Raw genomic sequence first — 12,567 nt, 5'->3', positions numbered from 1 at the left:
CCTTTCAGGGGTCAATGAGGTAAAGATTATCCTAATAATACTAAGATGTTATTTGCCTTTTCCACTTTCATTCTCTCGCAAGTATACGGTGGAGTTTGCCAAGAGTTACACGACATGATATTGCAAAAGATGGAATGCCAAAACAGGTATGAGAATCCAATTGTCCTTTGTTATGTCAGCCATGAAAGGTTTCGCTAAAATGTAAAACAATGTCACTATTCTCACTAATTGTTTTGAATAGGCTTATTGTTTTTATTTTAAAATGAAGTAAATAAAATTAAAAAATTAAAAAAATAAATTTCTAAAATTTCTCAGTTGCAATTTTTATCCATATATATATATATATATATATATATATATATAATTCCAACATTAATAAAAGAAAACTCTTTGGAGTCCTCAATAATTTTTAAGAGTACAAATGGGTTCTAAGTCAAAAAGTTTGAGAATTGCTGCCCTATACCATGTTGGTTGGAAATAAATATTGATCAAGATAGGCCTATAATAGCTCCAGAAACTGTTCCTTAAAATGCATCACATTATTTTGCTTTCCACAAGTTGTATCAGTGAGGATCACAGCAGGAGATAGCACACTCTGAAGGGATCATTGAGGGAATTTTCATGAAGGGCCTACACAAAAAGTGTGATTAGAGTTAAGGGAAAGCAACAGGGGAGGAGGAAGCGCCTGTGATTATCAGGCAGGCTTTACCACCCCTGGGCTAGAAGAGGCAAAGACAAAAGGTGGTTCCTGGAAATAATTACAACTGTAGCTGTAGGCAATGCCTCTCTTGAGGCGCTGTGGGCCTGGTAGGGGTGGGTCCAGATTTTCAGGGGTCTGACACTTAAATAATTTGCAGTACCTCATTAGGGAAAAGAACACAAAACAACCTTTATTTCTTTAAAAGAAATCACAACTTACAAACTTGAATAATCTGGTAAGTACCATACACATCACAAAATCCTGGAAAATAGCATATTTTATATGATAATACAAAACATATTTTTGATAATGACCAATTGTCAAATTTGAGGAAAGCAATACCAACTTTATTTTATATAAGATTTGTAAGATTTCAGGACATTTAAAATTTTCTTGTGTCATGGCTAATTCCAAATACTCCTTGGATTGATGATGTGTATTAACCATTCTTGCTGTGATATTGTATTATGAATTTTATGTCATCTTCAAACTAGCAAGAAATTAATAAGAACCTAAGTGATTGTAATTGGGGAAGACTTTCAGGCCAAGGCAAGACATGGGCAATGCAAGCAAGTTTCAGCAAAGGTAAGAATTCTAGCTTGGTAGAGTGAAGAGTACAGGTAAGGCAGTAGTGGGAGATAAGACCCAGTGACAAGACCACAAAAGTGTGCTGGAGTCTGAAGGGAGGTGGGAAAAGAGTGTCAAATATTGGCAAGAGACTGAGAAATCAAAGGCTCATTAATGATCACCAGACATGGGAAAGGCAATACAGATCCTTAGTATTAGAATCAGATATAACTCTGCCACTTTCTAGCCTATGAAACCTTATGAACAATAACCTAACTATACATGGAAGAGACTATGAACCACCATAATTAAATTCCACTAAACCCAACTAAATGAATCTCGAACTCGGTGTCTCCTTAGCTGGATGCTAAAAATAACCACAGCCACCCCAATAACACCTGATTAAAGGATAGTGGGATGGAAGGGAATTCAGGGTCTAAAGAGACAATGGTTATATGCAATTGTGATTAAAATATCTTACCCTTTCTAATTTGATGAAAATACATTACATGTAAACACATCGTGAGAACTCTTCCCAGAAGTTTGACAAGTGAGGAACTCTAAAGTTTAAGCTTCATCAGCTTTAGCTTTGCAGCTGAGGTATGAATGTCTTGGCCTCTCCTCCTAACCTCCATGCCAGCTCCCCTATTGGCTGAACCCAGCAAGAAGCCAGTGTATCATGGGGCCAAGTGGATGATGAAGTCAAGATTCCTGAGTATAGATAGAGTAGGGTGGAGAGTGGATCTGGAGGAGGAAATAGAGAATGTCTACTTTTCGAGTGAAACAGAGAAGCTAATCAATGACCTGGAGAGATATTGCAATTGATCCAACTCACAGTGGGAACTAGAAAGAATCTAAAGTCCTACCACTGAACAGCAGAGATCTGGGAAAACAAGGGTTAAAATAAGGAGACATATGCAGCAATGGGTCCAGGCGATGGGGATGTATACGGAATGACTGGAGAAACCATGTACATTATTGGATACTTGACAGTTCTTTATGGGCACTGTTTTTCTCTTTCTTCTTTAGGTTCTCGAACAGGTCTGGTGATCACTGTGACTTGGCAAAAATCTCTGGTAGTGGGGCGCCTGGGTGGCTCAGTTGGTTAAGCGACTGCCTTCGGTTCAGGTCATGATCTCAGAGTCCCGGGATCGAGTCCCACATCGGGCTCCCTGCTCAGCGAGGAGCCTGCTTCTCCCTCTGACCCTCCCCCCTCTCATGTACTCTCTCTCTCTCTCATTCTCGCTCTCTCAAATAAATAAATAAATCTTAAAAAAAAAAAAATCTCTGGTAGCTCTCAATGGCAACGTTCACTTACATGAACTTGAAATACTTTCTTATGACATCTATTCATGTTGTTGTTTTGGCTAAAAGTTGAGAAGCTTGGGAGGAACCCAGGAGAAATGAGAGACAACATGAGAGAGAAAAGGAAAGTAGAGAAATGAGAAGAGGGGGGCAGCCAGCACTAAGGAGCAGTCATTGCATGGATCAGACGTATCAGTGCGTTGTTACGAACAGCACTGGACTCAGGTGGTGGTAAACCAGTGGCATACCACTCAGCCAGCATAAAAGTGTAAAGAACCATTTTATAACACGAGAACCACTTGAGCCATATATTATGTTATAGTCCTCCATCACCTATGGTAGCTTATACTCAAGTGGCAGAGCAGAATATTGCCTTCAAGAAACAAATCATCCTGAAAAATGGATTCAAAATTTCCTCTCCTGAAAAGCGAGTCAGAAGTATTAAAAACAAAGTTTGTGTCAAATCTTAGAAGGCAAAATGTACTTGAAAAAGAATACATGGGTGGTTTAGTCTATTTATATCCAACACCACCCTGTCACATATCAGTGGATCAAAGGTCCTTGGGTGTATGCTACAAGACGATAGGTTTTCCCCCCTCTATATGTGTGCACATTAATGCTACTGATGCTGAGAAGGTGGATATAATGGAGTACCTGGTGGGACCATTGGTTTTTGTTTGTAAGACAGTGAAATGTCATTTAAAAGATGCTACCAGTATCTGTTTTCGGGAGTGAAAATTTTCATTTACTTTGGGTTAGATGTTTTGGAAAGGCCTTTGAATGGACTCCTTCATTTACACAATGACTTAAATGGTAATACTCTAGATTAAGATGTCAAATGTTATATTTAGGAGTATAATTTGAGTCCATCTTTAAAACCATGCCTCTACAGACATGTTTTTTCCCCTAAGTCTTGAATTTTAATGCTCTATGCCTGAAAATGGACAGGCTTTACTTGTTTATTGCAACCCTCCCAGCCCTCCTCTTTCATCACTTAGTACGCACTAAAAAAAAAAAAAAAAAAAAAAAGATTTATTTAAGAGAGAGAGAGCACACAGGGCAGAGGGGCAGAGGGACAGGGCAGAGAGAATCCCAAGCAGACTCCCTGCTAAGCACAGAGCCAGACTTGGGGCTCTATCTCACGACCCCAAGATCATGACCTGAGCAGAAATCAAGAGTCGGATGCACAACCAACTGAGCCACCCAGGTGTCCCACTTAATATGCACTTTAAAAAAAAGATTTATTTATTTATTTTAGACAGAGAGAGAGAGAGAGAGAGAGAGAGAGAGAGAGAGTGCACAACAGGAAGGGCAGAGGGAGAGAGAATCTGAAGCTGACTCCACACCGAGCCCAGAGCCTGACTCAGGGCTCCATCTCATGAGTCTGAGATCACGACCTGAGCAGAAACCAAGAGTCAGTTGCTTAACCAATTGCACCACCCAGGTGCCCCTTAATATGCACTTTTTAAAAAAATCTGAAAACTAACGTTTTTCTTCAATTATTGACCCTTTAATATTCTCTCTATTCCATTCTATTCTTCTAGAGCCTAAAAAAATGTGTATTAGAGCACTTTAATCTAGCCCCTATGTCTCTTAGTTTTCCATTCATGTTTTAATATCTTTACTGGTCTGTGTTTACTATCAGTGAATTCTTGCACTAGCTTCCAATATTCACAGATTCTTTCTTTGACTTTGTCCAGCCTAGGGTCCAGGCCATCCTTGCCTTGCATGGTACCATGTTAAGAAATTTGTGCCTATCTGCGGTGCCTGGGTGGCTCAGTTGGTTTGGTTAAGCAGCTGCTTTCAGCTCAGGTCATGATCCCAGGGTCTTGGGATCAAGCCCCACATCGGGCTCCTTGTTCAGTGCAGAGCCTGCTTCTCCCTCTCTCCCTGCTTGCCGCTTTGCCTACTTGTGCTCTCTCTCTATCTCTCTGTCAAATAAATAAATAAAATTAAAAAAAAAATTTGTGCCTATCTGTGTCCTCAATGATCACAGAAGGATGCAAGTGAGGGCATAGTTCTGATGTGCATAAGTTGGGTTGACACTACACTGTGAAAAGTGAGAGCTGCCTGTATATCCAATTCACCATATGTTTCTATTTCCAGGACTATATTTTTCATCTACAGGATTTCTAATTGGTTCTTTTCCATGCCTATTGGTTCTCAATTTAAGCTGCCTTTTTCTTACATTTTCTTGTCTTTTTACAAGTATATTATTGCTTCACTTATTTTCTTGAATTTCTGAAATGTACTTATTTTAAAGTAATTTTGAGAGTGGAATACTAGTTGCATTTTATGAGGAGTGAATTAATTTCTCCATTATTGAGTTCATTAGCTGGTTATTTCTATTCATTCTCATTATATGTCCTGATAATTTTATTTGAACATTTATCTTGAATAGAAGTTTCTTTTCTCCTTTGCTCTGTCCTAAGTCTATCCTGTTCAGGCATTTCTGAAACTGACTTCCACTAGTTCCAGGACCTGCAATCAAGAACTAGGTGTACAATTGTAAGTTCAGGGCTCCTGTCCTGTAGTGATAGGATCCAGTCATGCAGCCAGCGCAGAACTTACCAGCTCTGGTCCACATGGTATTTTCTGCCTCCTCCAACCACCACATGTAGTTTACACCAACTCCTTTCCCTGTGGGTAAGCTCTGCCCCAGCTCCCATTTCATACTGTAAGGCTAGATATGATTCTCTGCTGTGCATGGGGTGCTTTTGGTTTCTGTTGTCCAGCTCTGCCTCTCTACTTAAAGGAGATCATCCAAAGCATTATCAAGCTGCTTGATCTAACTTTGACATAAGGACCCCTGATGGTGTTCAGTTCTCAGATCTGGGTATAGCTCCACATGGTTAGATGAATTGCTGCTAATAGATGTTCGATCATCCCAATACCCTGATACAGAATGGTAGAGAAGAAGAGGATAACTATAATAAAAACAATTTAAACTCATTCAGAATAAGGCAACATAGGAAACATTACACAGGGGCCTCTGTTTCATAGCATGCACATCTTAATAGGCAGGAATCACAAGATTTCCTTTTCTTGCCAGAAGTGTGAGCAAGCTCATCTGGTTAACAATGGTGTATTATCTGGAGGTCACCCCTTGTCCACTGACAAATGCGGCCATATCTAAAAGGGACTTTGGTGTGGTACCACAAGTGTGAACAGCCCTGATAGGGGCCAGTACCACACCAAAGTGATTCCTGCCCCAGAGAGAGGGGAAAATAACCACACATACCAGTTTGACTGTAGCCCCAGCAGTGGGCTGGGGGCAGACAGCTGGTCTAATTGCAGGCCCCACCCACCAATGAAAGCCCCCCAGGGGATAACACAGGGAGAGCACCCTGCAGTTCAGTGCCACCACAGCTCTGGCAAATGCCTGGTCTGACCCAACTCAAGCCAACACGGCCCCAGACTGGCCCATTAACAACATGAGGACCCTGACCACAACAGGAGAAGAGAGTCACTGAAGATGATTGGACAGAAGGAAAAAGCTCAGCCACAGCAGCAAGGTGCATGCAACACACATACGAGATACCTCTGAAGCACCAGGTTCTGGTGAAGAGGGGACATTGCACTGCGGGGCACCACAGGACCTCTTCTTCATAAGGCCACTACTTGCAAGTGTAGGAGACAGCTGACTTTCCTAACACATAGAAACAGACACAGATAGTTAGACAAAATGAGGAGACAGAGGAATATATCTCAAATGAAAGAACAGGACAAAATCACAGCAAGAGAGCTAAATGGAATAGAGATAAGTAATATGCCTGATAGAGAATTTAAAGTAATGGTCATAAAAATACTCACTGGAGGGGTGCCTGGGCGCTTAGTTGGTCAAGCGTCTGCCTTTGGCTCAGGTCATGATCTCCAGGTCCTGGGATTGAGCCCTGCATTGGGCTTTCTGCTCAGCAGGGAGTCTGCTTCACCTCTCTTCTTTCTCTCTCTCCCCCTCTCCATCACTCATTCTTAATCTCTCTAATAAATAAATAAAATCTTTTAAAAAAGATACTCACTGGACTTGAGAAAAGAGTGAAGGATCTCAGTGAGGACCTCTATAAAGAGATAGAAAACATAAAAAAGAACCAATCAAAGATTAAGAACTCAATAACTGACATTAAAAATGTACCAGATGGAATAAGTAGTAGACTAGAGGAAACAGAAGAATGGATCAGTGACCCAGAGGACAGAGTAATGGAAAGCAACCAAGTTGAACATGAGAAAGAAAAAAGATTAATAAAAAATGAGAATAGGTTAAAGGAACACAGCAACACCATCAAGCATAACAACAACCATATTATAGGAATCCCAGAAGGAGAAGAGAGAAAAAGTGGCAGAAAATTTATTTTAGTAAGTAAGAGCTGAAAACTTCCCTAACCTAGGAAAGGAAACAGAAATCCAGATCAAGGAGATGTAGCGAGACCCTAACAAAATCAACCCAAAGAGGTCCACAGCAAGACACATAGTAATTAAAATGTAGTGATAAGGAGAGAATTTTAAAAGCAACAAGAGAAAAGAAAACAGTTATATACAAGGGAAACCTCATAAGGCTATCAGCTGATTTTTCAGCAGAAACTTTGCAGGCCAGAAGAAAGTGGTGTGATATTTTCAAAGTGCTGAAAGAAAAAAAAAAACCTGCCATCAAGAATACTCTGTCCAGCAAGGCTATTGTTCCAAAATAGAAGGAGAGATAGAGTTTTCTAGACAAACAAAAGTTAAAGGAATTCATCATGACTAAATCAGCCTTACAGGAAATGTTAAAGGGGACTCTTTGAGTGGAAAGACCATAAGCAGGAGTAAGAAAACTAGGAAGCACAAAAGTGGTAAAAAAGTATATCCAGGGACGCCTGGGTGGCTAAGTCAGTTAAGCATCTGACTCTTTTTTTTTTTTCAATTTTATTTTATTTTATTATGTTATGTTAGTTACCATATAGTACATCATTAGTTTTTGATGTAGTGTTCCATGATTCATTGTTTTCATATAACACCCAGTGCTCCATGCAATATGTGCCCTCCTTAATACCCATCACCGGGCTAACCCATTCCACCACCACCCTCCCCTCTAAAACCCTCAGTTTGTTTCTTGGAGTCCATAGTCTCTCATGGTTCATCTTCCCCTCCGATTTCCACCCCCCTTCATTTTTCCCTTCCTTCTCCTAATGTCCTCCATGCCATTCCCTATGTTCCACAAATAAGTGAAACCATATGATAATTGACCTTCTCTGCTTGACTTATTTCACTTAGCATAATCTCCTCCAGTCCCATCCATATTGATGTTAAAGTTGGGTATTCATCCTTTCTGATGGCTGAATAATATTCCATTGTATATATGGACCACATCTTCATTATCCATTCGTCTTTTGAAGGGCATCTCAGCTCTTTCCACAGTTTGGCTATTGCAGACATTGCTGCTATGAACATTGGGGTGCATATGGTCCTTCTTTTCACTACATCTGTGTCTTTGGGGTAAATACCCAGTAGTTAAGCATCTGACTCTTGATCTCAGCTCAGGTCTTGATCCCAGGGTCATGAGTTCAAGCCCCATGTTGGGCTCCACAGCCAATTTACTTATTTAAAAAAATAAATTAAATTAAATTAAGTATATCTATAAAAATCAGTCAAGGGAGTCACAAAATAAAAGGATATAAAGTATGACACAATATACCTAAAATATGGGAGGAGAGGAGTAAAAATTTAGTGCTTTTTGAATGGATTCAGGGGCACTTGCCTGGCTCAGTTGGTAGAGCATATGACTCTTGATCTCAGGGTTGTGAGTTCAAGCCCCACATTGGATGTAGAGAGTACTTAAAAATAAAATTAAAAAAAAAAAAGAATGGATTCAAACTTAAGACACCATTAACTTAATACAGACTGTTTTTTGTACAAGATGTTATATATAAGCCTAATGGTAACCACAAATAAAAAAAGGAGTAATAGATACGCAAAAAAAAAATAAAGGAATCCAAGTATATCACTAAAGAAAGCCAGCAAACCATGGGAAAAGAGAGCAAGAGAAGGAAGGAACAGAGAAAAACAAAAGCAGCAGTAAAACATGTAACAAAATAGTAATAAGTATGTACCTATCAATAATTATTTTGAATGTAAATGAACTAAACATTCCAATCAAATGACATAGGGTAATGGAATGGATTAAAAAAAAAAAAAAGCACGGCACATCTATTTGCTGCCTCTAAGAGACTTATTTCAGACCTGAAGACACATGAAGATTGAAAGTGAAGGAATGGAAAAATATTTATCATGAAAATAGAGGTGAAAAGAAAGCCGGGGCAGCAATACTTGTATTAGACAAAACAGACTTTAAAACAAAGACTGTAACAAGAGACAAAGAAGGATACTACATAATCATAAAGGGAACAATCCAATAAGAAGATATAACAACTGTAAAAATTTCTACACCCAACATGGGAGCACCCAAATACGTAAGACACCTACTAACAAACATAAAGGAAGTAAATGAGAGTATAACAATAATAGTAGGGGACGTTAACACCCCACTTACATCAATGGATAGATCCTCCAAACAGAAAATCAATAAGGAAACAGTGGCTTTGAATGACACATTGGACTAGAGGGATCTAACAGACATATTCAGAACATTCCATCCTAAAACAGCAGAGTATGCATTCTTTTCAAGTACACATGGAACATTCTCCAGAATAGATCACATGTTAGGCCACAAAACAAGTCTCAACAAATTCAAAAAGACCAAAGTCATACCATTGCCTCTTTTCTGACCAGAGTGCTATGAAACTAGAAATCAACCACAAGAAAAAAATCTGAAAAGAACCCAAATACATGGAGGTTAAATAACATGCTACTAAACAATGAATGGGCCAACCAAGAAATCAAAGAGGAAATTTAAAAAAATACATGGAGACAAATAAAAATGAAAACACAACTGTCCAACTTTGGAATGCAGCAAAAGCCATTTTAAGAGGGAAATTTATAGCATACAGGCCTACCTCAAGAAACAAGAAAAATCTCAAATAAACAATCTAACCTTACACCTAAAGGAGCTAGAAAAAGAAGAACAAACAAAACCCCAAATCAGTAGAAGGAATGAAATAATAAAGATTAGAGCAGAAATAAACAAAATAGAAACTTAAAAAACAAAGAACAGACCAATGAAACCAGGAGCTGGTTCTTTGAAAAGAACAACAAAATTGATAAGCTTTTAGCCAGACTCATGAAAAAGAAAAAGAGAGGGTACCTGGGTGGCTTAGTCAGTTAAGCATCTGACTCTTGATTTTGGCTCAGGTCATGATCTCAGGGTCATGAGATTGAGCCCCGAGTTGGGCTCCGCGCTCAGTGAAGAGTCTGCTTGTGATTCTCAGTCTCTCTCTCTCCTTCTTCCCCTCCCCCTGCTCGCTCTCTCTTTCTTTCTCTCAAATAAAATAAATAAAATCTTTAAAAAAAAGAAAAAAGAGGACTCAAACAAAATCAGAAATGAAGGAGGAGAAATAACAGCTGACACCTCAGAAACATACAAAGAGAATATTATGAAAAATTATACGCCAAAAAGTTGGACAATCTAGAAGAAAAATGGATAAATTCCTAGAAACATATAACCTCTGAAAACTGAATCAGGAAAAAATAGAAAAATTGAACAGACCAATTACTAGCAATGAAATTGAATCAGTAATCAAAAACTCCTAACAAACAAAAGTCCAAGACCAGATGGCTTCACAGGTGAATTCTACCATATATATTTATTAAATATTTATTTATTAAAGATTAACTTTATTTGGGATTGTGTTCCCTCTCTCACTGTCTATCTCTCTGTCAAATAAATAAATAAAATCTTTAAAGAAATGATTAACTTTAGTTGAGAGAGAGAGCGCGCGCATGAAAGTGGGGGGGGCGCAGAGAGAGAGGGAGATGCAGACTCCCCGCTGAGCAGGGAGCCTGAAGTGAGGCTCAATCCCAGGACCCTGAGATCATGACCTGAGCCGAAGGCAGATGCTTAACCAACTGAGCCATCCAGGTGCCCTGAATTCTACCAAACGTTTAAAAAGGAGTTAATACCTATTCTTCTCAAACTATTTCAAAAAATAGAAGAGGAAGGAAAGCTTATAAATTCATTCTATGAAGCCACCATTACCCTAATACCAAAACCAGATAAAAACACTACATTTTTGTAGTGTAGCCTGTAGTACTACAGGCTAATATTTCTGATGAACATGGATGCAAAAATCCTCAACAATTAGCAAACCAAATCCAACAATACATTAAAAAAAATCATTCACCATGATCAAGTACGATTTATTCCTGGGATGTATGTGTGGCTCAGTATTTGAAAATCAATCAATGTGAGACATCATATCAACAGGAGAAAGGATAAAAACCATACGATCATTTCAATAGATGCAAAAAAAGCATTTGACAAAGTACAACATCAATTCATGATAAAAATCCTCAACAAAGTAGGTTTAGAAGCAACATACCTTAAAATAAAACCATAATATGAAAAGCCCATGGCTAACATCATCCTCAATGATGAAAAACTGAAAGCTTTTCCCCTAAGATCTGAACAAGATAAGGATGTCCTCTCTCACCACTTTCATTCAGCATAGTACTGGAAGTCCTAGCCACAGCAACCAGACGAGAAAAAGAAAGGCATCCAAATTGGTAAGGAAGAAATAAAACCTTCACTATTTGCAGATGACATGATACTATATATAGAAAACCCTAATGACTCCACCAAAAACTGACTAGAACTGATACCTGAATTCACTAAAGTCGCAGGACACAAAATCAATATACAGAAATACGTTGCATTTCCATACACTAATATCGAAGTAGCAGAAAAAGAAATTAAGAAAACAATCCCATTTACAATTGCACCAGAAATAGTAAAATGCCTAGGAATAAACCAAGGAGATGAAAGATTTGTACTCTGAAAACAATAAAACAAGGATGAAAGAAATTAAAGGTGACACAAACAAATGGAAAGATATTCCGTGCTCATGGACTGGGAGAACAGATACTGTTAAAATGTCCATACTACCCAAAGCCATCTACAGATTTAATGCAATCCCTACCAAAATACAAACAGCATTTTTCACAGAACTAGAACAAATAATCCTGAAATTTGTATGGAACCACAAAGGACCCCAAATAGCCAAAGAAATCTTGAAAATGAACATGGAGGTACACAGATTTCAAGATATACTACAAAGCTGTAGTAATCAAAAGAGTATGATACTGGCACAAAAATAGACACACAGATCAACAGAACAGAACAGAGAGCCCAGAAATAAACCCATGATTAGATCATGAATTAATCTTTGGCCAAAGAGGCAAGAATATGCACTGGGAAAAAGACAGTCTCTTCAACGAATGGTATTGGGAAAACTGGACAGCTAACATGCAAAAGAATAAAACTGAGCCACTTTCTTACACCATATACAAAAATAAAGTCAAAATGGATTAAAGACCTAAATGTGAGACCCGAAACCATAAAAATCCTTAAAGAGATCATAGGCAGTAATGTCTCTGACATCAGCCATAGCAACATTTTTCTAGATATGTCTCCCGAGGCAAGGGAAACAAAAGCAAAAATAAATTATTGGGACTACGTGAAAATAAAAGCTTCTGCACAGCAAAGGAAATCATCAACAAAGCAAAAAGACAATATACTGAATGGGAGAATATATTTGCAAATGATATATCCAATAAGCAGTTACTATCCAAAATATATGAAGAACTTACACAGCTCAAAACCAAAAAGCCAAATAAACCAATTAAAAAATGGGAGGAAACCATGAACAGACATTATTCCAAAGAAGACATCCAGATGGCCGACAGACACATGAAAAGATGCTCAACATCACTAATCGTCAGAGAAATGCAAATCAAAACCACAATATCACCTCACACATGTCAGAACAACCAAAATCAAAAACACAAGAAACAGTAAGTGTTGGTGAAGATGTGGAGAAAAAAGAACTCTTGTGCACTGTTAGTGGGAA

At 38.5% G+C, this 12,567-nt stretch overlaps 1 long non-coding RNA gene across 4 annotated transcripts in view; it reads right to left on the bottom strand.

Moving 5' to 3' along the window:
- Window positions 1-864: 864 nt before the first annotated feature.
- Window positions 865-12,567, bottom strand: part of LOC144379424 (uncharacterized) — a 31,243-nt gene continuing 19,540 nt past the window's right edge. For 2 of the 4 annotated variants that reach the window (XR_013442376.1, XR_013442374.1), the window contains exon 6: window positions 6,592-8,142. This is a non-coding gene — a long non-coding RNA (uncharacterized LOC144379424). Of the gene's footprint in view, window positions 6,222-6,385; window positions 6,554-6,591; window positions 8,143-8,240; window positions 8,380-12,567 lie in introns of those variants that run through there. The other 2 variants (XR_013442375.1, XR_013442377.1) reach the window with 2 other exon arrangements.

This window comes from Halichoerus grypus, chromosome 11 (genome assembly GCF_964656455.1).
Source record: "Halichoerus grypus chromosome 11, mHalGry1.hap1.1, whole genome shotgun sequence".
Taxonomy (NCBI): domain Eukaryota; kingdom Metazoa; phylum Chordata; class Mammalia; order Carnivora; family Phocidae; genus Halichoerus; species Halichoerus grypus.
Note: the sequence above shows the minus strand (reverse complement) of the source record. Positions and strands in the feature narration are given on the sequence as shown.